The following is a 25985-nucleotide window of genomic DNA, read 5'->3' as shown; positions in this document are numbered from 1 at the left end:
TTTCCCAACTCTCTGTACAAGGTTTCACCTTTTGGAGGGCACAGTAGATGTAAAATCTATGTGGGGGACTAAAGATTGGCAAGTTCATGGAACTGAGGCTTTATTTAGGGCCTGCTTAATACCACAACAGCTGATTTTCCTGAACAAAACTGTGCAACAGACAACATGTGTTGGCCTAGCAAAGATGAAACAGACTTGAACACCACACAACAGGTTCCCACTCATTGCATGCTTTGACAACTGGTAGCAGTTAATACTATATGATGAGAACACTATAGACACTATGTTGCATAAGAGTAGACATAACTCATCAGATCCCAATTGGAGGAGGCGGTTAGTATGGCCATTAGACACTAACAAATGTCATGCCAGATTCCTAGCTAACATCGGGGGATTTACTGCCCATAGGCCTGATATGCGCTATGTGCAAAATTAACATTCTGAGGTGGAGCAATTTACACTGTGGGAAAGTTGTGCCTTTATTGACTGAACACCTCAACAGTATCCCAGGTAAAGCAGCACTTGCATTTATCTGATGACCTGGAATTATGAGACTTTCTATTAGATCCTCGGAAACTACGTAAAATATGCTTCCTATACGCTGTCTATAACAGGAAAATATCTCAACAAGAAGCTGCTGAAAGGCTGCGTGAGATTGACAGGGCTAATTTAGAACAGGCTCTGCCAGTAGTAGACAAACGTATGACCACCTTATCATCTAGGATTTATTCCCCGGGTAACATTGTTTCATCCACAATAGACATGCTTCAGCAAGACTTGACTGCATACAACATGGCCAGTCCCAGCTTAGGTCAAATCTATTGTTGAGCTGGACACTGCAAACATTGCATTCTGTCCACGTGCCATGGCGATACATAAATATGATGAATCTGTTTTCACCACACCATCTTTCAAAACAACAGATAGCTATGGCACGGAAAGATGCTAAATACACAAAGTTACACATTGAGAAGCTGGAGAGATTACCATTTAATGTTGCTGAAATAGCATTTTCGGATTGGAAAATCCATGGGTATATTACACTGTCAATCTGCACTTTCGACTTTTTGTACTGTCTACAACACCATAGAGTGGGCAGGTATGAAGCGTTAGGTGTAGGGTTCATACGTACACAATGGGAACTTCCTTTCACATTCCGGTGTAGGAATAAGTACACTGAAGTTTTTCTCAGCGGTTTGGACTGTGAGAATACTTTAAGTGGGTCCCTCATGTGCAAGAACGTTTCGTTGCATGGGACATGCAATGCGTCCGTGGCAAATCATTCATGCCACTTAAAAGGGTCTCCAGCGGTCATGAAACGTCCAACTTTCAGACTGCTTTCAAATGGGAATTTATATGATGTTGAATGATCAGAGTTGCTGTGGAATGAAGCCAAGGGTTGCCTGTGTGATGACCGTATCATCCATTGTAACATGTTGCACACAAGTCCTGTTTCCGCCGCCGGTGTAGCTAATGAGGATACGTTGTGGCCTTCCATTAATCTTACCAATGTGCACTTTGACGCCCTGAGCAAACTGAAAGCCTTACTGTTTCAGAAATATGTGGCCGTAACTTCGGCCAAGGAGGTGTTTGATCTTCAGGTGGTGCTTTCCTCTTCAGAAAAACAGGCGCTTCTCCTCACTTACTTCTCACAACATTTTGGGGAGCTGGTCCATCGTACTTTTAACATGTGTAATTCGACTGGAATTGTAGGGTTTTTCAAGAACATAGGCCCTGGGTTGGTCAGCACCTTCCTGACAGTGTTCAGAGTTATTCCCTCCTTCATCTACTCCATTCTCTGAAGCATCTTTGGAAGTCTTCCGCTGGTCCTGATTCTAGTTGCAGGGATACTGCTTCTATTATTTTTGCTCCACAATGGAGATCCCAGTTCAAGACCAAATAGAGCTGGCACTGCCTCACGTCCTGTTGAGTCGTGAACGCATGGTGCAATTCTTTGGCATAACTTTGCTTCAAGAACTGGATAAGCATTGGTTTCTGTCTTTCTGGCCTGTATGGCTTCATTGCATACAGCCTGTGTTCCGCTGACTCTTGTGCACTTACGAGTGTGCCCTGGACTTGTTCTTGGGATCACAGTTGGTTGAACCTTGAAACGTATGCCCAGACGTGGGTCCCGTGCTCTCCATGCCACTGGAATCAAGTTATCCTGGCTGAAGAGGGGTGAAACACTGAAACCGGTCCTAGGATGCTTGTTTCCAGTCCAGGGAGTAACTGGCTTGGCAGTTCGGACTAGACTGTTCCCATGAGGCACAGGATCAAGACTGATTTGCATATGGCTGGGGTCAAACTGGAATGGCATGGTGAGCAAAAAAACGATGGATTTAGGCCCAGATCTCTGTACTGGGATGAATGTATGACATTGTTATACATTCTGTCCATCAACTGTTGTTTTTGCAATTGATCCTTGGAACATATACATGCTGGTGGACCCGCTGAAGGCCCATCTGTACAGCTGTCCACTGTGAATAACTCTGCTCCTGGCCATGCTCTATTGGTGCCCTTGGGTTGCCTCTGCACCTTGGGGTTTGGATCTAAGCTCTCTTTCAATGGAACATCTGGTGGCTGTGTTTCCTCCCTCAGCGGCTGCTGTGGGGGCTGGATGTGAACATACTTGCTCTATCGACTTGCTCAAAGGTTTGCCTCTGGGAACATCATTTGTGGACGCTGGGAACAGCAATGTTTCATCCACCTCTCAGAAAATGTAAACATCTGACCTTCCATGTGGTGGGAACTTTTATTTGGGCTCTTTTTGCTTCCAAATATTTTTTTTTAAATACCTTCATTTTTAAGAACTTTTATATTTGTATTTACGTTTGCCTTTCTTTCTGCTTTGGTCTTTCTGAGTGCCTAGATTGTAATGATTTTTAAACCATTTTTACTATACACAGTTTTAGCATTTTTTCCTTTATGCTAAGGTATTATTAGTTTCCTTTTGATAGCTTCGTACACCGACATATGTACGTCAAGTGGGTATCATGTGCCCAGTAGGAATTAGTGCGATTTTAGCATGTACACAGTCCTTTTTCCTAAAGTTGCATTCTCTTTGCCTCATTATTGTTTGACACGCATTTTGCATTTGTGACGCTTGGACTGGTTTCACAGAAACACCAAACTTCCTGACAGAGAACACTTTGTGAGAACACTACACGCTGCCTTGGCATTGATGCAAGGCCTTTCACATGCATAGTACAAATGTGTCACATTAATACATCCATATGGCGACACAGCTATCTGTAGAACACAAACAATGGTTGTCTGATCACAATCTCAGCCCAAGGCCATTTTCTATATATAACCTTTTATTTCCTAACATATTCGGAGGAGACACTTCTGCTGACTCCGAGGGGTGCCTGCATGTTGGAGCTTCCACCTAGCAGCTGACTGACATATTCGTGAGGGGTGTCCAGTTCATGACCAAGACGGAATCATACACCCTTACCCATTAGGTAAAGGGGTTAGATCATCCAGACAGGGGTTTTCTTGGCAGAAATCACATTCACACCCTAGACACATAAGTTAGGGTTTGCATTTTAGGAGAATGTTAGATTGTTATATCAACAAGATGGTGAAACTCTTTGCTTTGCTTTATACAGCCTGGTGAGGAACATGCAAAGCCTCCCAGTCCCCGTCTCAGCACCGTGGTTTGGAACTCAGACCAATCACAAAGATATGGCACTGGCCGGCCGGCCCAGGTAAGTGTTTTTTTATCTTTATTTTGTCCCGTCCCGAACACCCCAGGCCCCCCACCCCCACCTCACCACTCCCCATCAGTAGCAGCTGCTACTGTTCATACCTATATTGTGAGGCCGTCAACATTAATATAAATAGACAACCAACATGCTTTGTCTTTTAACCATCAGATACACTCCATGCTTCAGTAGGCATGCCTAGGGACATGCTTAATAGTTCTGCTGCAACTATAGGCTGTGAAGAAATTGCTGAAATGTGCATATACATGTGGCATGTTCTATTATGCTTCTGATTTTGTGTAATCATTATACGTGCTTGTAGCAATCTATACATAAGCACTACCTTTACTTAGTCTGGGTGTTACATGATTGTGCTTGATTGGATATTCATTTAAGCTGCTGTATGTATAAAAAAAATCACCCGTCCAATTTCACATGTTTGGCATGTGGACTGAAAGTGTAAATGCATTTTTAGTTCAAACCAGTTCTATTTTGACCTTTCCTTAATGGCATTCCTGGTATGCCTGTCAAATCCTATATATTGATTAGAGATCATGTTGAGTGCACTTGCTTCAAAAAGCACCTTGTCTGTTCTTGCTGTGCCAATGATGTGCTTTTGATTTTTGTGTGTCTTTTTCTTTTCTTTTTCATTATGTTTTACTTTTATTGTTTAGAATATATTATTATTTCATGTATTCATAGTCTTAAATCAGGGAAATGAGAATGAACACAGCACCACCTAGCAGAATGACATGTGTCATTTTTAGTGCAGATTTACATTTTTAGTGCACACTGTGGGGCTTATTTATGAGATCCCTGCATCACTTTTGCACCATTTAAAGTGGTACATGCGTTCCGCAGGGCACTCATAAAGATTTATGAAGCAACGCAAAGCCATCCTACGTGGATTTGAGAGGCCTCATAAATCATGAGTATTGCAACACAGCGCAAATCACTACATTGCCTTACTCTGCACCTAGGAGGTGTTCCATGAGTGTTGCGGTGGGTTTTCCCATGGAATTTAATGCTGCTCCAGATTTACAAAACAAGTAAACATGGGGAAGCACCATATCCGTACTCCTCACGAGGTGAGACATAAAAAGGAGAAATAAATTAATTTCTCCTTGTGTTTTCCTCTTTGAATGCAATAAACATAGAAAGAGGAAAACACCTAGAAGGATGGAAAGAGGAAAACATCTAGTAGGATTGTTTTTGTGCAGGAAGGGGCAAACAATCCTGCTTGCAATGGAGGCACACCTAAACCATGGTGCAAGGATGCCTATTTGGCGGTAGGCTTTAGAAATGCCAATGTAGCATGCCAGCCTGGACCTGGCTATGTGGTTAGGCCTTGCACCCAAGCCCAAGAATAACACATATACACACAGCATTTGGAGGTATCAGCAAAAGGCCATGATTGACCGATTGACCATTTTTTTTATAGCCTTGGATCAAGCCTGGGCTCTATTTGCAATGGGGGTACTTTGTATTGTAGAGGCCGGGTGGCACTCTTCATCTCTCCCTTATTTTTAAATGTATTTGCAATAAATGAAAACTAGGCTACTCGAGCAAAACAGACAAAGTCTCTTAGTCTCTGGCTAGGGGCCGGGTTCAGATGAAGACCATACTTCTGGCTCTGGGAGATGCTACCAGTCCCTTGCCCATCTCGCCTGTTATCTACGGAGTCCCCAGCCGGGCGCATTTCCTGTTAGCTGTTGCTCATTAGATGTTGACACTTGGACATCACTTGCAGTGGCTCTTCTCACTGCTCGTTTGGTTTCACTCCCATGTGGAGAGGTGGGTCCATGGAAAACTCAGTCATATTCTTATCCGCCAGTCTCTGTGAACGAGCCATTGCAGCTGGCATCGCCTTGAACCAGAAGATGCTTCTGGTCACCTGTCACTCACCTAATTAAACCATGACCATTGTCCCATCGATCTTGAATACCTCCCAGATTTCAGTCTCAAACAGTGTCGGAAACTTCCATGCGGGTGTTTGTCTTTCATGATAATAGGGGCTTCAATTCGCAAAGTGGGCTCCTGCACTCGATGACACTGGCTGGCTTTGTCATTTGTGCTTCTTCTCCATAGCTGAGTGGCTTCAACATCCACGTCAGCAGGACGCCATTCAGTATCAGCCGAGTATTATCCTGTGTGGGCTTTTGAAATCGTAGGCTTGCTGAAGCACAATTGGTGGTGCTGTGAGAGGTATGCCTGTACACCTGCGGGAACATATGTAAACAGCATTGGGCATCCTCTCCAAGGTCAACCCCAATCCTCAAGGCTCGGTTGAGCGTTTGCATAAATCTTTCCACCTTCCCATTAGCTTGGGGTCACTGGGGAGGGATCTTCTGATGAAGAATGGTCAGAGCCTACAAGTATTACTGAAATTCACGCCCCTGGAATGGTGGTTCATGGTCCGACTTCACCTCATCAGGAAGGCCCGTCATCGCAAACATCTTCTCTAGGACGAGTGTGACATCAGAGATCACTGTAGATGGAACTACCTTCACAACCGGTAACTTAGAGTATGAATTGATGACCACTACAGTGATCCACCCTTCTTGGAAGCTCCCAAAATTGAAGTTGACCTTTGACCATGGCTGAAGGCTGGGTTCTTACTGGCACGGGTGAGGGGTCTGCGCTCATGATGGCGCACAAATGATAACTGCGTACTTTGTCATCGTCCATCGCATTCATGCCCAGTAGCCATAACTTACTGTGGATGTAGGCTTTTGTCTTCACTGTCCCTTGGAATCCCTGGTGTGCCACGCCAATCCCACAGGCCCAAAGACTTTTGGGCATCACAATCAACTGTCTGCACATCAGTAGGCTATTCTGACTTTCATTGAGTTAACTCCTCACTCTCTGTAGTTGCTGCTAGGATACTCTCTTATCTGGCGGAATGTTGTGAACCCCATCCAGGAAACATTGCCACTGCCAGTTGGCAAATGCTTCTTTCGCTTTTGTCAGGCTCCCTTTGTTTCTGGTGGCCTTACATATTTCCTGGATGGTCAAGGCCTTGGGGCAAGCCTCACTCACGATCCTCTCTCCCTTCCTCATCAGCTGTCGGGGTTGTCTCCTCCTGCGGTGACAGGTGCCGTGGTAGGTAATCAGCAGGGTTGTTGGCCCCGGTGAAATAAATCATCTCAAATGAGTATGGTTCCAGTTGGATGGCCCATCTTTCAATGCATGGAGGAGCCATTCAGGCTGTGATGGCAAACAGGGTACGGAGCGGTTTATGGTCAGTGACAACTTTAAACTCGTGATTGCAGGGGTATAAAATGACAGTATTGGCATGCCCACTTAATGGCCAGAGCTTCACGCTCAATTTGTGCATATTGAGATTTCATCTCAGACAATGCTGCCACTCGATCGGACCCTTCCTGCATAATAACGGCACCCAAACCAAAGGTCTGATATCCACTATCAGCTCCGTCTTCCTCTTAGGGTGAAAATAGGCCATGGTGACCTTGTCAAGATGATCCTCCTTGATGAACTGGAACGCCTTGTCGACAGCGCGACTCCCGTCCCGGAGAGCGGTGGCACGCCTAAGGGCCCTGAGCAGTTCTAACACTGTTGCAAGATTTGGAATGAATCTCCCACAGTATGTTGCCATCCCCAGGAAACTGCAGTTCTACGATACTGTTGTTGCCCGAATAACAGCTCCCTTCCATGGTTCCACATGTAGCCCTTCTTGCAAAAAAGATGTATCAAAAGAAGTCAACCAAGTTCTGAAAGAAGGAACATTTGCTTTTATGCAGGGTCAAACCGTTGTAAGTGAGACATTGAATGGTGTCCCTCAGACAAACGTGGTGTTGTTTGAGGCTTTCTGAATGAATGAGGATATAATCCCTCAGGTTAATGACCCCTTGTGATCCCGAGAGGGTCTCCTTGATGGCATTCTGAAATATCTCTGCCACTGATGAAACGCTGAAGCTTAGCCACTTCTAGCGTAGAAGACCGGCATGCGTGGAAAATGCTGTGATTTAGCGACTCTCAGGGGCCAGTACTAGTTGGTGATTACGAGTTTAAGCCCAACTTCAAGAACCATTTTACACCTTTGAGGTCAGCTAAGATGTCGTCAATCATCTGTGTTATGTGATGCTCCATTCTAATTGCTTGATTTTGAAATCTCATGCTGATTTAGAGGTGTACTGCATCTGGCTGTTTTGGCTTTGGCATGATGACCAGTGGTATCACCCAGGGCGTGGGGCCAAACACCTTTTCAATGACTCCAATTTCTTCCAGTGCCTTCAGTTCATGTTCTACTTGTGGCTGAAGATGGAAAGAAACCCTCCGTTGTCTCAATGCTGTTGGCCTGACTGATTCGTTGATGTGCAGCTTAAATAGCTTTCCTTTTAACTTTGCCAACCCCTGAAAAAGTTGCAGGAACTCGACAACTCGTATACTTGCTTTACAACTTGAGGTCCTCAGCAGTATGACATCCAAGCTACGTTCCCTTCTCACCTTCAGTTACGTGTAATTTTGCCTTGGTGAAGTGCCCATCACGTGTGATATCGATGTCAATCGGTCCCTGGAGTGCCAGAGGCTCCATCCCTTCATATATGTATATCTTTATCTGGCTGGGAGGAAGAGGGGGATGTGGTGTTAGCTGTCCATATGGTTCATAGTCCATCACATTCACTGATGCTCCAATGTCAAAGAGAGCATTGTTTGGAGTGGCGAAGATATGGATTAAGCACATGGGAGGCGGCTGCCTCTTCCGTCCTGCACAGCCTGCAAAAGGCCGCACAAAGTCATTATCTTCCTCCTCATCCAGGGGAGTGTCCAGTCCAAGGCTACCAGGCTCTCCTGCCTCAATGGTGTCATCCGGAGAGAGCTGACGGAGAACTACTGATGACTGTTGTTGCTGCTTGGGCATTCTATGGGGTCTTCATCCATAACACACCTTTGGAAAGTGGTTAGCCTTCCCACACTTCGAGCTTGTATTCCCTCTTGCATAGCAATGGTACAGGCACCTTGTGTTCAGAAACACAGTTTCCACAGCCACTCCCCGGTTCTGAGTACGGTACCTGATGTGTAGTCCCCAACCGTCATTGAATGGCATCGGCCTATTCAACGTTGATGGTGGGAGCCGTCTGCGAGACAGAGGAGGATACAGCCTTGCCTAAAGCCACTTCCATTTTATCTGCCCGGGCATTCAACAGTCCATGTGAGTGAGCCAGAATAAGGATATCAATCAGCTAGATGCCTGGTTGGCGGAAGATCAAACATCATAGAACAGGGGACTGACACCCTTGTATGATTTGCACTTGGATCTCTTCATGCTGGTTTATGTTTGTGCAGGTGCTTGCAAACTTCCTCAGCCAAGCATAAAACATATCCACTGACTCAGTGCTCAGTTGTGTGGCCTACCGCAATTTGAAACATTCATAATCGGGGTTGAGCTGAGGGTCAAAGGTCAACGTGATGATTGACCACCCTCCCTGCTACGTCATATTCAGTTTCACCCCCTGTATTTAGTGGAGTCTCAAACAGATCATATAATTCTGGCCCTCCAACATGTAGAAGTAGAGATTGCTTCACAACCTTATCTGTTTCCCGCGTCGCGTAGAAATAATGTTGTAGGCGCCAAATCCAAAAATGCCAACCTGGCACCACCGTGGCGGGATCAGACAGTTCATTGAATGGCGGCAACGGCATCATTGAGGCATGGGCATATGGGGCTGGGTCTGCTCGTGCAGCCTGGAGGGTTGGCATTTTGAGCCGACTTACTTATGTCACCAGACTACTAGGTGCATAATGAGAAGAACCCTTAAGCTGACAGTGAAGGGATGTGGGTTCTTGGCAGGTGAGTTACGGTGCAGCATGAGAGCAAAAGGGGGGCTTGCAGCCAGCAGAAACCACCATGCAGGTCAGTACTCACAGCCAGATGTCCAAATCTCTATTCTCCCAACAACCCCTGTTGGCGTATGCCAAGCAGTGTCCTTCACCAGCAGCGATGTTCTCCCCTTTCAGGGCACTTTCAGGAAGCTTGGCAGCCAGAGGGATGATGTCCACACCTCTGGAAAAGACAGAATCCCCATAAAGGGAGACAGTAGCGGGCCAAAACGAAAGGCACACATACACAGCTCTCCTGTGATATCGTCCAGCAAAATAGTCCCAGGAGCAAACGATGAAGGTCAATCAGGCTGCAGGCCTCACCCACTTCAGGGGAGGAACAAGATGCCCACCTCAGGGAGACCACCAGGAACCTCCCAGAACAGACTGCAACTGGGCTCCACCTACTGGAGCACAGGGATGCCAGCCCACGGCGACAGACCAGGTCATGACAGGCCAAGAATATAGGGGGCGGCGGGTGGGTCCGCGAGCAGGAGCGCGGCAGGGAAGCCAGAGCAGGAGAGGCCGCCATCACAGTGCAACAGGGACCCACAAAGGCGGTGGCAGCCCATCATGGCCATGGGCCAAATCAGCGCCGGCTGCTGGTCGTGTGAGGCAACGCTGACAGAGATAGCTTACTGAGCGGCCTAATATGAGGGTGCATCTAAACTGCCTTGAACTCTCCCAAGTAAGCCAGCTCCAGCTCGATTCCCGGCATAGGACAGCCTGCAGGCAGCAGCATCAGTGTGCTCCAAGCAGAAGGGATCATGCAGGGTTGCACCGGCCTCATCGCCAGTGTAGAAGGCCAGCCTGGACCTGCCCATTTGGTTAGGCTTTGCACCCAAAGCCCAAGAATAAGAACACACGCACACAGTAAGTGCAGGTACCAGCAAAAGGCCATGAGCAACCTGTTGCCCATTTATTTATAGCCTCAGACTGGGCCCGGCTCTTGGTGTGCAGTGGTGGATACTTTGTATTGTAAAGAGTACAAGAATGCACCGTATTGCCTAAATACGGAGCATTCCTGCCCTTTCACATTTATTAGCATAGTGCAGCGCAGCAAGGTGCCTTGCCGCGCTGCCCTACATCAACATGCCATAAATAAGGCCCTGTGTTTGCTAGTAAACTATTTCAAAATATTACCATGATCTCATTAATTTCATTAAATGTAATCATTAAAGCAGGTGCCAACCACTTGTATCAAATTAATATGTAAAATAATTGCAAAATGTACTGGGCCTGTATTTATTAAAATTGCGCTGGCAGTGTCTTTCCCAACTTCTGTGAATCAAGAAAGCAGGCGATCTGCAGAGAAAGGCTGAAAAGTCCCTCACATCATGTTAAAAGTGAACTCCTCTGAAGCCACCACCCCACAGTGTTAGAGTTTGCCACTATCAACATCAGCTCACTGCCCAGTGCTTTGATAGAACTGAACATTCCTGACTCCCAATGCTTTTACATTTGCCTTAATCTTGCTTTACCGTCAGGCATGTTCCTGATTTTCTCTGCTACCAAAGATTTTTTAGTTTGTGGGAATACAAGGTTTATGTGCTATTCTGACTTAAATGCATTCTATTGAGAGCTTGAAGGAAGGTTAGAGCTCATTTCATTCAAACGTGCAATGCTTTCTTAAAGGGCATCTCAAAATGTTTTTCCCTAGTGCTGACCTTTCCCCTGATTTAATACAATGGGTCATTCTTTGCAAGTGAAATGTTGCATATTTGTCCCATGTATGTCTACACCCTGACATTCCTGAATGTTTCTTCAATGTGCAACGTGAAATATTCCTGTGGGAATAGAATTTCAACTATGGCTATAGGCAAACTACTTTGTATCTTTTTATTTGATACTGTGCTTGTGTGGGCTCAGAATTTCTCGTTTCTCATGACTAGCATGGAAAAACATCTCAATGTATCAAGAGTCTTAGGTGGCAATATGTGACCATGGACAAGTGCCAGTCTTTCGATGGTGGTGTAATGCGATCTCACAGGGACGAACTTAAAAATCTTATCACAGAAGAAACACCAAAGAAGGGGCAACGCTATTGATTTTTGCATGTTGACCGGATGCCATTCTAATTTTCCTACTCAAGACCTGATTGATTTATCTTTTGCTTTTGAACTCCCTAGTTCATGTTACAGTCGGTAGCTGATGAACTGAACCTTCTTTGCCGTAGCTATTTCTATTTTGCCAAATGGTCTCACCTTTTAATGGACTTTAGAACGGAGTCCATTTTTCCATCTTGGAGGACATGAACAGTATGACAATGAACTTTCCTTCAGCCTTAATGGTAGCAAGACTCTGTAAATCTGTAGCTGATGGATTTATAACCAACCAAGAAAAGCCAGCTTCAATGTTTGGCATTGTTCTGCAAATTTTGATATTCTTAACTGAGCTCCTCAAGAAGTTACTTGTGGCAATTAATTTTGGATCTTTAATATAGTAACCTAATTAACCACTAATCTGTCTGAGTCTGTTATTGAGTTCTGTTTGATTCTTACATTCAGATTGTACGGAGTCTTATGACTTAATGCGTTGTGGGGAGAATCATCGAGCCCTAACAAAATATCAGGTGTTACTTCTTCTATTTTGTGTTGCAGTTTCAGAGCTTCTGGTTTGTATTATCTTGACTCAACTTAACTTCTTCAGGAGGTTGGGTCTTCCTGTTGCTCTTCTTTATTTCTACAGAATGGTCTTAAAATTGGTGCACCGACATTCGATATCTTATCTTTGAGATGGCTGGCAATTAATGGTTCTCATTGGATAGCCAACCTTGTATTAGTCACCCTAATTTCCACCCCTCCTATTGGCGGCGAAAGATTCATCAAAGGATTATTGCATCAGTGGTAAATGGAAATGCTTCAGACTGTCTAATCATAAAGGGCCCAGTACTGTTAGAGTAGCAAGACGATAAAGCATACTTTAAATATTTTACGCACGCTTTAACCTGCAACAAACCTGGTAGCAGAGTTATGGTCCTACCTACTGAAGAGAGTTTAGGGTACCAAAATAGTCCTTAGCTCAAGCCCAAATGTTCCACAATTGTTGGTTCCTCAAAGAGAAGGTTTGATGGAGTGCTGATGGAGTATCATTCTGGAAAGAGTCAGTGAGCAGCAGCTAAGGAGTATGAGTATCAATAGGGATGCCCGTTGCTATTGCTTTTGCTTAAGAATGCGATTTTTGAAATGGCTGTATGTTTTTGAGGGGAGTGAAATGGTTAAAGTCCATTTTTGATTGTGGTGCTTTTGTGCAAAGTTGAAATTGTAAATGGGTCAGTCGTGGCCTAAGAAATTCGAAATCATTGCCTACGAGTTGTCTCAGTGTAAAAGCCACTTAGGGCCCGATTAAGACTTTTGGCAGAGGGGTGCCGCTGAACCACCAATCCGCCCAAGGTCGCTGCTGCCCACCAACCAGTTTATGATTTTTCAGTGGTCTTGCGGGTGGGCAGCGTGTCGTTCCTGAGTTGGTGCCTCTTTCAAAGGCAGCGGTGCCTTCGAAAAAAAAGACACCGCAATGGGACCACACTACAAGGTTACTGCACAGCATAAACTCGAAGGTCCATGTTGTGCAGGAACCTATGTGAATGCACACGGGGGGCACATGTTGTGCCCCTCTGTGTGCATCCGTATGCGGTTGAGGCACAGGTGAGCCCTGCAGGGCCCCTTTGTTTCCTCTCCTCCAAGGTTTACATGGAGGAAGAATCTCCATGTAAACTCTCGAAGAGGAGAAACTCGTAATATGAGTGGCGGGACCACGGCGGTCCTGCCAAGCACATTGCTGCCTCTGTCCGACTGGCCAACTTCTAATGGGGTGGTCGGACCACGGATGTGGCTGGATCCGCAAACCACCGCTCCACCATGAGTCTGGCGGTCCTCAGACCGCCAGCTCATAATAAGGCCCTTAGTAAGTTGTTTGTGGTGTTGATCATGATATGTCATCGACAACACCTTGGTAAGGGTTCTCTTCATGTGTTAGCGATAAACGATTGGTGTGCTTGATCTGAGGTACCCAGGGACTGAGTATATCAATTAAGGGTAAAATCCCGCTGTCCCAGGTGTAGAAATGTTAGTTACCTTGTGAGTACGGATATCCTTCAGTGGAGCAGATGGATTTATTTGTTCCTTGCATTGTCATATTTTACCTTGAGAAAAACACGTAGAAGAAATTGTGAAGGAGGGTGAGCTGCAGCGAGGAGCGAGTTTGAAGCCACAGTGTGACATCATGTGATTGGTCCGTTGGTGAAAATCCACGCTGGGATCAGTCGACTACGTCATAAGAGTCACACTGTTATTGGTTGAGAATACACAAACTGGTGGTGAGAGTGGCAAACAAAGTGCACACAGGTGTCTGTTCTGGGATACTTATTCTCAAAGTTCTAATCATGCTCTACTTTATGTGATCCCACCGCCACTGGGCCACCAACAATAACTACACTCTATACAAAAGGAGCGTGTGATTCATCCAAATAATGATAGCTTTCCAAGCAGTTGTTCATATATCGGCCATCCTCAGTGTATCCAACCAAGAAAATCCCAAGGGAGTCTTGTTTATTTGTAAAGCCAAATCCATATTTATTATTCAATCCAATTAAAAAAGACACAACACTGTCCTTCTTTCATACACCGATGACAGTGTATGAAAGAAGGAAAGAGTTGGAGACGCGCTAGAAGGAAGTGTGGAATGTAATTGCCCTGATGAGGTCTGCGTAGGACAAAACGCGTTGGCTGGATAAATTGGATAATGTACTTTTGTGTTGAAAAACTGGATTGAATAATAAATTCGGAAATGGCTTTCCAATTAAACAAGACTCTCTTGGGATTTCCTTGGTTAGATACACAGAGAATGGACAATACATGAGCGCACTGCTTGGAACGCTATCATTATTTGGATGAATCACACACTCCTTTTGTACAGATTGTTGTTATTGGTTAGGTTGAAAAACAGGTGGACTGTGGGAGAATAATATTTTCTGGATTTATAGAAGTCATTTGTGAATAAGAAGTGAATAAAAATGACATTTTTCCAGTCATTGCGCAAATCAGTAAAGAAAGATAAGACCGTATTTGCCAAAAAATGAATGTAGAGCTACCACCCGAGGGTATTTCAGGAAACAAACATTGTCATGCTGGACAAATGGTTACATCGATGTCTGTGAATCAAGTTTTGGCATGAAGTTCTAATAAGGACGAGGACTTACATTTCCCTTGTATGGGACATTTAATTTGATGACTTTAGAAAATGTAAGGAAAAGAATATACAAAATGAAAGAACTTGCTAGACCCACTGTTCTTGAAGCTTTAAATACCTGGGAGCATATTGCTCAACAGAAAGAAAGAGAGAAATAACAAGGGACGCTGAGGAGGACAATGGAACATTACACAGAAGCTAGATGGGATGTTCAACAGAAAATATGAAGAACAGACATAATACACGGAATACAATTGTATGCAGTGTTAGAGGCAGAGGAAGGAGTTGGGGGCAAGAGAAAGGTCCAAAAGAAGTATTTCGAGACAGACAAAACTGAAACAGGTAAAGAGGGAGAAGAGAGTGACATAGACGATTAACTTTTGAATGATGTATAACTTAATCTACCCCAACCTTATAATGAGTCACCAAATAGAGACCTGATGCTAATGAGTATAGCTGAGGGGACCAATGCTCCCTTGAAGTTTGAAGTTCCAAAGGAACAGAAATGTTCTTTTTATTAATAACAAATTAACACTTAAAATAGCACATTACAGACAATATCATGTACAATATTGCAATCGACAACTCTCCACTTCAAAGGCTTATCCCCCGCCAGGGCTGAAGGTAGCACAAGCCATCAGACAGGTAAGCATTACTCGGCGTCCGATAGTGTTTGGTCTCTCGGCGGCTCACAGATGTCCCCTCTGTAAGTGTTCCATTTCTGCCATATTTGTGACCATTTGTTAGGGCAGCCTTGTGATAAGTATACAGTCTTTTTTGTGAACATACAATAGTCCATGTCATTCTCCCAAAGCCTCAGGGACGGTTTTTCACTTGCTCCCCACATCTTTGCAATATTGCATTTGGCGACCATCATTCCCAATGACACCCATATCTTATCATTGACATTTAGGTCTGTAGGGCCCCAGATGTTTAAAAGACATAGCTTAATATTGCAGTCAGTGGTTACCCACATGACTTCTGTCATACAGTTTGTGACTCTTTCCCAGTATCTCTGGATTAATGGACACTCCCAAAGTGTATGTATGAATGTACCAACCAGCCCACAGCCCCTGATACAATCTGCGTCCTCCCTAAATCCCATCATCATCAACGTTGACCCCGAATAATATATCCTATGTAGTATTTTAAGTTGAACAAGCCTCAGCCTGGATGAAACTGTGTTTCTCTGGGGGATGCCAGCGCTTCTAGCCATTCCCCATCATCCAACCCCGCTACGATGTGGTCCCAGTGAACAAGGAGTCGGAGAAGGGTGTCGGGGGAATTTTTTATTCGTTTTTATATTTCATGGAGATTGCTTTCTCCAGGAGATGATCATCTAGTATTCTGTCCTCTAGCGGTGAGGACTTTGGCAGACTATCACCCCTGGGTATTACGGCTTGCAGCGCTTGTCTGACCCGAAGGTATCTGTAGTGTTCTGAGGCAGCTAGGTCATATTCTTCTCTTAACTGGTCAAAGGAGATTTCTCCACCATCTCTCCACAGGTCCCCCACAGAAGATAAACCGATTAGGTCCCATCTGTCAAACCCTTTAGTGACCCTCATGTTCCCTAACTGGGCTGAGTCCCAGAGTGGGGTAGCCAGTGTGATTTTTGTACTTCCAACCCAAACTCAGTGTGGCATCTCTCCATACTGTGACCGAGTGATTGGTGGGCCCTGTTAGTTTTACTCTAGATGGAATGGCGTACAGTGCTTCCCTGTAACTTCCTCCGGGTAATAGCCACCTATCCATATTGAAGCTAGGGTCATTCTGAGATCCGTACGTACAGTGATTAATGGAAGTGAGATGAGCTGCCCAGTAGTATCGTCTAATATCAGGGAGTGTGATGCCGCCATGGTACCACCCCCTAGTGAGCTTAGATAGAGATATCTGTGGAGGTTTTCCTTCCCAGAGGAGCTCCCTCAATACTGAATCAATTAATTTAAAATATGCATGTGGTACCAGGAGAGGTGCATTCCAAAGCGCATAAAGAAAACGAGGCAGTGACATCATTTTAAACAAGGCGGCCCTCCCTAGTAGGGATAGAGGGAGCGATCTCCAATGTGTGACATCACTCTTGAAGTGCTGCAACGGGTAAGGAGGTTTTGCGCATATGAGAGTGTCAGATCTTTGGAGACATGAATCCCCTGGTATTTAAAACTGTTGGGGGCGAGTGTTATGGCAAAGCCTCTAGGCAGAGTCGGGGCCTTCCCGCTCAAGACATAGAGGACCGATTTAGACCAATTGATGGTGTAGCCTGAAAATTCCCCAAAGACCTGTAAGATGTCCAGCGCTCCATTTAAGGGGGCTGCAGGCGAAGCTAGATATAGCAAGATATCGTCAGTATTGAGTGATATGCGGTCATCCCAGTCTGGTGCCCATCTCAACCCTCAAACTACCGGTTCCTTCCTTATCCACATCGCTAGTGGTTCCAAAATGAGGGCAAAAATTAATGGAGAGAGGGGGCAACCCTGATGAGTACCCCTACACAGCTCAAATGAGGAGGGCAACCTGTTGTTTACCACTACTCGAATCGTGGGAGCGGATTATAGGAGGTGTTCCCACCTCAGGAAATCAGGGCAGAATGCTAGTTTGTGCAATACCGCCAACATATATGGCCATTCGATCGTATCAAAGGCTATGGCTGCATCCAGCGAGACCCCCACAGCATCTTCCCGTAGAGTGTCGGCCCTTGCTAGTACTCCGTGTAGTCTCCGCAAGTTGAGAGAAGTATTCCTGGCTGGCATAAAGCCTGACTGGTCAGGATGAACCAGTTTAGTGATCACTGTCAAAAGGATCTTGGCCTCCGCGTTTAAAAGTGAGATCAGCCTGTAGGACAAACACAGGTGTGTCGGCTTACCTTGTTTATGGATTACCACAATATTTGCTAATCTCTGGTCCAATGGGAGCAATGCAGAATCTAGTCTTTCCTGGAACATTCTAACTAGAAATGGCGTAATTTTACTTGCTGTTAATTTATAGAGTTCGACAGGTAAGCCGTTTGGATCAGAGGCCCTCCCCCATGCAGATCGTGGATAGCTTTTTCCACTTCTCCAGCTTCCAGTTCTCTATCAAGGTCCGATCGCTCCTCGTCAGAGAGCCTAGGGAGGGGAATGTCACGGAGCATAGAGAGTGCAACGGTTTCAGTGTACTTCGTTCTGGAAGTGTATACATCTCTGTAGTATTCGGCAAACTCCTCTGAGATTGGCCTGCGGGTTGGAGATCAAGCCCCTGGTTTTAGTGGCAAGTTCCACCACTATGCGACTCGCTTGGTCCCCACGGTCGAGCCACACCAGTAGCTTGCCTGCTTTGTCGCCCAACTGGTATATTCTACACTGTGTGGCTCTGTGCTGCGTCTTGGCCATATCCTTTGACACAGCCCGAAACTCATTCTGCTTGAGTAGCCAGTCATGTCTTTCTTCTCTGAATCTGACTCCTGAAGACTATTTTCTATCATTAATATATCCATTTCCAACCAGTCTAGATCCTCACGCGTCTCACTCTTGGAGGTGACAATTTGGGAGACTGCGGTCCCTCGTCTGACCATTTTATAGGCCCATAGCACTACTGCCGAGTCTACGGAGTGTTGATTTTCGTGAAAGTAGTGCTCCGTGTCACTGATAATACTCTTGCATATCTTAGAGACCTTAAAATACCAGGGGCTGATTGGGGCTGTTCTTCCTACCAACGGTTCCCCCACTTCTTCCCGAGCCCATAGGGGTGCGTGGTCCAGGATACCCCGGGCTAAGTGAGTAATTTCTCTAAAGTGACACAGCTGATCTGCAGGTGTGATTATGTAGTCTATGCGGGATTGCGTTTTGTGGGCCCCCAAGTAGAATGTATATTGTCTCTGCGTGAGATGAAATGCACGCCAGGCATCTGTAAGACCGAGCACAGTCAGAAAATTGTTAACCCGTGTACATGCTTCTGGTAACGTCTTGGGCGGCCATCTATCCAAGCTATCCGACACTATGGCATTGAAATCTCCTCCAATAAAGAGCCTTCCATCCGGTAGGGAGAGCAAGAAATCACCTAGATCTTTTAAGGCCGGACCCTGTAGTCCAGGAGGGATGTACACCGATACAAGGCTAAGTGTGCACCCTTCCCAACACCCGGTAACAGCAGCAAATCTGCCCTGGATGTCTAATGTTGTGGAGTTTATTTTTATTGGAACATTTTTCCGGAGCAATATCCCCACACCGCGGGATCCAGAACCAAAGGCTGAGTGTGCCACCAATTTGAAACCCCATCAAGTCAGTGCCTGACATGTATTACCCAAAAGATGTGTTTCCTGGAGTAGAACTACATCTGGCAGGTGGCTTTTAATATATTGCAATACAATGCCTTGTTTAATCTTGTCCCCGAGACCGTTGACGTTCCAGGACAGCAAATTAAATCTTGCTATATGTGTTGTGTCCCTGGATTAAGGTTATATTACTTAGGCCATCCACCTGACTCATCAGGGGAGTAACCCGCCCAGACCACCCTTCACCCCCTTCAGTCTGGGTGCTCAGCGAGGATCCAATCCCTGCACACAGGAGCTTTGGTATGTTGAGACTCATCCGGATGATCCCATCCCCAAAGCTCTTCATTAGGTCGGAGCAGGGCCCGATAGGAGACATAATATCTATTTGCCAATAGAAGCGCAGTGCTGTGCGGGGCCACCCTTTTGGACCTTTGTAGAGAATATTGGCGCAGAATTTGACAGTCACCAGTATGCAGTGGAAATCAATTGACCCTTGTCTGTAATGCGACAAAATCAAACAAAGTAGAATGTAACCCCCCTCCCCGCCTTGCACCAACGAATGTCCAAATGGGACATAATGAATGCAGTTATGAACTAAGATGCAGCATGCACAGGCATCCCGCCCTCCTAACAAAACAAACCCAACTCCCCTCGCTGCCTCCATGCATGGCAGAAATAAAACCTCCCGCCTCCCAAAACATGCAGCACGCCTTTCGCCCACCCCTTAAACTAGTAGGTGGTGCAGCCAACCGGGCACCCGCTTCTGCACCAAAAGTCATCTTTTAGACATTTAACTCAGAGCACTGTGGCACCACCAATATCATATATTGCCATAACCAACTGACCAACTAATCCGAGTGCACCCCCCCCACTCAATACTTCAGCATACGCTACCATTGATAGGAGGCCATAGTCTCTCCCCAGTCCAACAGTTCAGTGAGGCTACTTTACCCCCCCCTCAGGAGAGTCAAAATACATACCAGACTTTCCGGTGCCCCCATGTGGCCCTCCTTCTTCCGTCGGGGCATCTTCCTTGGCGCTACCACGAGCGCCCTCCACTCCGGGCCTTCGATTACGGTTGTTCCTCCCTTTGCCCACCACACGCCAACCATCAAGCCAGTCCAAGGCATCCTCTGGGGTGTTGAAGAACCAAGCTTACCCCACTGACTCCACATGCAACTTGGCTGGGAATAACATGGCGTATTAAAAAAAAAATTCTCTGAGTGCACGTTTTACGTACAAGAAGCTATGCTGTTGATGCTGCACTTTGAGGGTGAAATCCGGGAAGAAGGTTATCTTGCTGTTTTGGAACTCCAGCGGGGATAAAACCCGGGACGCCTGGAGAAAGGCATCTCTGTACCTATAGTTGAAGATTCTGGTGACTATCGGGTGAGGTAGGGCTCCAGGCTTTGTTCTGCCACCTCCACCCCCTCCATCACCACCCCCTTTTGTACCGCTTTGTTCTGCCACCTGACACATGATGCGCTCTCTCAACAGAGAGGAAATCTGAAAGTCTTGTCGATTTTAGGTGGCTTGTGACCAGCTCCTCAACAAATAGCTCAACTGCTGGCTCCTCGGCTCTCTCCGGCACCCCCACTATGCGAACGTTGTTGCGCCGGGAGCGTCCTTCGTATTCGTCCAGCTGTGCTTCCATTCTCGCAGTAAGGGACTGCAGGTCTTCCACCTTTCATTGTAGGTCGGACGTGTCGGCTACTAAGGAGCTTGCCTTGACTTTCACCTCTTGCAGCCTGGTATTCAAGGAGCGCATGTCTGCTCGGATGACGGACACTTCCTACGAAATGAAGTCCAATGATGTGTGTACCATTGTAATGGCAGTAAGGATGTCCTGCAGTGTCGGCTCTTTAGGTTCTGCGGCCGGTTTTTGCGTCTCCTATTAACATGATTGATTCAAATGCTCCAGATGATTTGCTTGTTCCCGTAACTATTGGACCTGTTGTGCTCCTATACAAGTCTGGGCTACAGGTAAATATGATTCCTAATTTGGCTGTACCTCCTGGAGTAAATACAGTACACATGAGATCTTCAGGTTTGACAGTGAAATCACTGATCCACACACCCATGGTTCCTATGCCGGCCAACAGTGCTGATGCTGTGAATGTTGTCCCTAATCAAATACAAGCTGGCATGATGCAAAGAATAGTGCAGATGTTTTCACCTTCTTATTGTTGCAAGCCGAGTGGACCTCCTGAAATGAATTATCACTCTTCTGATATGACTGTGCCGATGTGTGTTGCAGTTCCAGACTCATCTGTACTAAATGTACAGCCTGGAACAAAAGCAAATTTTACTAGTGAAAGTTTAAATTTAAATAGTATGGGAGAGCAATAAGGGATTACTCCTCAAGAACTCGATGAATGGCTTAAGGGATAAAATAACCCAAATAATCAGAGTTCTGCAATGGTTCCAGTTACAGTACCAACTTCAACTATAAATTCAGTTCCATCTCAACCTTCAGTTTCTAGATCAGCCCGCATTTCTGATGTAATTGCAGGTCTAAGTTTAATTCAAAATACAGTTCAGATATATCAACCGTTCATGGTTGTGAGTTGACTAAAAGTTGAATTTGAAAAAATGATTCAAGGAACACTTAGCCCTTTCATATTAGTGGTTAACGAGGAGGAGGAACTATTGTTTCTCTGTAAAAACATTACAAGACGAGCAAATGTGACCTATGAGAGATTATTAGAATTGGCTCGGACATATGAAATAGATATTCGAAGTTCAAAGAAATCTTACAGGATGGACTTTACTGACAAAGACATTGAGAAAATGAGAGCACCAGAAAGGAAATTGCAGATAAAAGAGCTAATGACATTAATCTGAAAATGGGAAGATAGAGAAAAATGGGAAGGCAGATGGTCAAAAAAGAAGGAAGTAAAGTGATTTTGAGATCAGTCACCAACTTACGTTTCTGGTGTAGTGTAGAAGACATAAAAATGCCCCCTATGGGAGGAATACCTGGAGGAGGTTCCGTTCACGTACAATAGAATAGAAAATATAGTTTGTCATTTACAAATGATTTCCCTAAATTGAGTGAAAAGCCAGTGGAATGGTACAGACTAGGTGAACAATTTGGGAAAATGTCAAAGGTTTTTTGGATTGATTTGAATACTTCTATGAAGTTGTGGTTCCAGCAGATTTATGGAATGAATGTACGATTACTGTGGTTTGGCCAGAGGGAGAACCAGAAAGGGATTCCAGAACAGGTGCACCATCTCCAGAGGTAATGAGAAAATACCAGCAGGTGATAACTCATCTGAAGACAAAAATGTCTCCGTAAGAAATTGATTGGTTGCAGATTGACCGGACGACTCAAGAGCTAAAAGACTCCGTAGATGCCTTTTATGAGATTTTGGTACAGGTCTTCAAAACAGTATAGTGGATCATACTCTATTGCAGAGATTTGGGATAATTTGTTTCCGGATTCGTCATGGGTTTGAGACCTGGGATTTCTAACATGATTCCACAGCTAATACTTTATTTGGCAGGGTAAATCGGTGCATGAAATGTTGCATTTTTCAGAACATTTTGCAGACAAAATTGAGATAAGGAGCAAATCAAGGAAAAATTAAGGACTGCACAGATGAAAGGCAAAGTAATGCAGAAAGGCCAAAATCAGATGGGTTTTGAGAACACAGGACTGGTAAAGAGAGGTTATAATCTGGTTCTGATGATGCAGGGTGTTAATGGTTTTCATCAGATATTTCCACTGCAAAAAGGAGGTCATGGTAATCCTGTAGATCCTAGAACTGGTATTGAGGTGTCACTTTTGAAAAAGACAAATCCATGTCATGGGTGTGGAAAGCTTGGACATAGGAGACAAGCGTGCAAGTGGGTTTTGAATAATATGGGAAATCAGATGCAGAATGTGAATTATGCACAGCCTCAAGGGAATAACATGGGACAGACTCAGCAGATACAAGGACATAGAATGCAGGATTCTATTGTATCACAGCAAATGCCACAAGTTCTTATGCCACAAGAGAACGTTCAGGTACAGAGATACAATGTGAATCAAAATTATCACCAAAATCAGAATGTAGCAGAGCAATATTTGATTGAATTGGATGACAGTGATCAGGACCCGTTAGCATGATGATGCCTGAGGGGGGAAGGCAGACTGCGTGTTTGTCGCAGCCTTAGAGGTAGACCAGAGTTTTCCCTATTTGGATGGAGAAGTGGATTTGAATCCTATATCATTCCTTTTCGACACTGGTGCCATCCAATCTACTGTAAGAACAGTAGAGGTTCCCAATCTTCCCCTCTCGGGAGAAAGTATCCAAGTTATAGGAGTTAATAACAGAAAGTTGTCTACTCCAGTTTCAGAACCAGTGACTGTTTAAATAGGGTCCTTTGAGGATCATCACCAATTTGTAGTGTGCGACACAAGTTCAGTGAATCTGCTTGGATGTGATTTATTTTGTAAACTGCACTGTTCAATTTATTTCACAACCAAAGGAATTAAGGACCATATGAATGAAGAGAATGTTGTCTTCAAACTTGCCCAACAGAAATCAGATGTGGGAACGTATCCTCTCCTGACGTGTGAGTATTTGCCCAAAGAACTGAGAGACACTGCACTACCTGAAGTCTGGGACTTTACAGGTAAAGCTATCGGACTAATCAAAGGTGTCAGCCCATTCTGAATCACAATTAAACCAAATGCAGAGTTCCCCAGAATCCCACAATAAAATGTGTCTCCAGAAACAATTGTTAGAAAAACTCCTGTGATTGACTCAATCATCGAGCATGGGAGTCTGAAGGAGATGATTTAAATTCTGTGTAAATCTCCCATAATGGGCTTCCTGTAGCCGAATGGGAAGTATCTCATTTTGCAGGATTGCACAAGGTAAACGCCATTGTTGTTCCATGTTGTCCCATGCTACCAAAACGAGCTGTGATTTTATTTCAGATTCCATGTGAGGCTGAATGATTTTCAGTCATTGATTTTGCCAGGCCTTCATTGCAATCCCTTTGCATGAAGATAGCTAATTATTGTATGCGCTTTCCATTTCGGCAGTTGAGTTTTGGCAATGTGCAGAGTCCCACAGGGGTATACGGAAAGCCCTTAAATCTTTAATCAGCAAGAATCTGGAATCTCTGAAAATTACGAATCACTCAGAGTTGGTTCAACATATAGGCGACCTAATGGTGACATCAACTATGAGAGTAGCTTGCAGACTTGACATTATTGTATTGTTAAATCTCCTTGCAGAAAATGAGTTTAAAGTTTCTCCGACTAAGATACAATACAATTTTACAAAACTGAAGTCCAGTACTTAGGACCTCATGTTGAGAAAGGAGCAAGGAAAGTGTCACAGGAAAGAATCTCAGCAATTCTTAACATGAATCCTCCAGTTACCCATAAGTAAGTCCACATGTTCTTAGAAATAGTAGGCTATTTCAGACAATGAATTCCAAATATTTCTTTGACCATAAAACCTCTTCAGAGCTTGACACATAAAGACGTGTCAGATCCGATACCCTGGGATGTCAATTGCATGACTGCCTTCATAGAACCATGAGAATGCCTTTGCAGGACACTAGCTTTGGAAATTCCCAATTATAATAAGTGATTTGTGTTATTCTGTAGTGATACAGATGTTTGCACACTTTCAGTGTTGACACAAATGCATGGAAACAATCATAGGCCGTTTGCATACTTTTCCGCAACACTTCTCGTGTTGCGGCTGCTTTGCTTGGATGCCTGAAAGTGTTTGCTTCTACGTGTGCAATTCTTGAGCAGTGTGAAAGTAATGTCATCGGTCATCCACTAACAGTATTCATGCCCCAAACAGTCAAGATACTGTTGACTCATACACGAACACAGTATCTGACCAACAGCCACTTGACATAATACGAGCAAATCTTTCTGGGTGCAGAGAAAGTGACTCTGAAGAGATGCACAGCTATTTATCCCAGCTAGCTTGATGCCATTGCCTGAAAATGAGAAAGTGGTGGATGAAGCAGAGCATGACTGTTTGGATGCAAATTGTGTACAAAGCTGCATACTGATATCTCTAACGAGCCACTGCCTAAATCTGATCATGAGTTGCTTTATTGATGGTTCCTGATTGAGAGACAATGAAGGAAACCTGAAAACGCTTATGCTGTGTGTGCCATTGGAGGTGTTTTGGAAGCTATATGGTTGCAAGGAATGTTTTCTGTGCAAGTTGCAGAGCGTAAAGCCCTGACAATAGCATGCACCATTTCAAAACAGCTCCGAGTTACAATTTGCACTGATAGTATGGCTTTGGAGTCATACATGACTATGGGCAATTGTAGTCAAAGCGTGGGTTCATGACATCATCTGCTTTGCCCATTACAAATGGGGAGTTCATGAGGAACCTTTTGCGGTCCCTACAATCGCCTGCCCAAATTGCTGTTCTGAAATGAGTTGCGCAACGGCAAGGTACCGACTATGTTGCAGTCTGCAAACATTTTGCAGATGAGATGTCAAGATATTTTGCTTTGAATACACACACATTTAATGAAGAGATCTTGAAAAACACATTCGATGTCACAGATTGTACTTTGATGTTGTCTACCTTAAACACATGGGAGGAGATGACAGAAGCAGAACGGCAGGGTTGAATGAGAGCAGGCTGTACCAAGATAGAAGATGATATGTAGATTTACGTTGATGCCAGACCAGTTTTGCTTGACAGATTATTGTCCAAAATGGCGAGGTACTACCATGGTTCTGCACAAGTTGGGAGAGATGCAATGATGCACCTTTTTCAACCTATGTGGTACAATCCCAGATTCCGAGCAACTGCGGAAAAACTATGCCATCACTGTGTAATATTTCAGCAACAAAACCCCAAAAGAAGTACACAGGTTCTCATGGGTCACATTGGTAAATCTGTGGATCCCTTCAGCTGGATCCAAATGGACTTCATAGAGATGCCCCTTTGTAACGGATTGAGATATGTTTTGGTTATTGTGTGCATTTTTTCAAAATGGGTTGAAGCTTATCCTAC

The sequence above is a fragment of the Triturus cristatus genome, chromosome 2_2, assembly GCF_964204655.1.
Source record: "Triturus cristatus chromosome 2_2, aTriCri1.1, whole genome shotgun sequence".
Classification (NCBI taxonomy): domain Eukaryota; kingdom Metazoa; phylum Chordata; class Amphibia; order Caudata; family Salamandridae; genus Triturus; species Triturus cristatus.
This window is presented reverse-complemented; position numbering follows the sequence as displayed.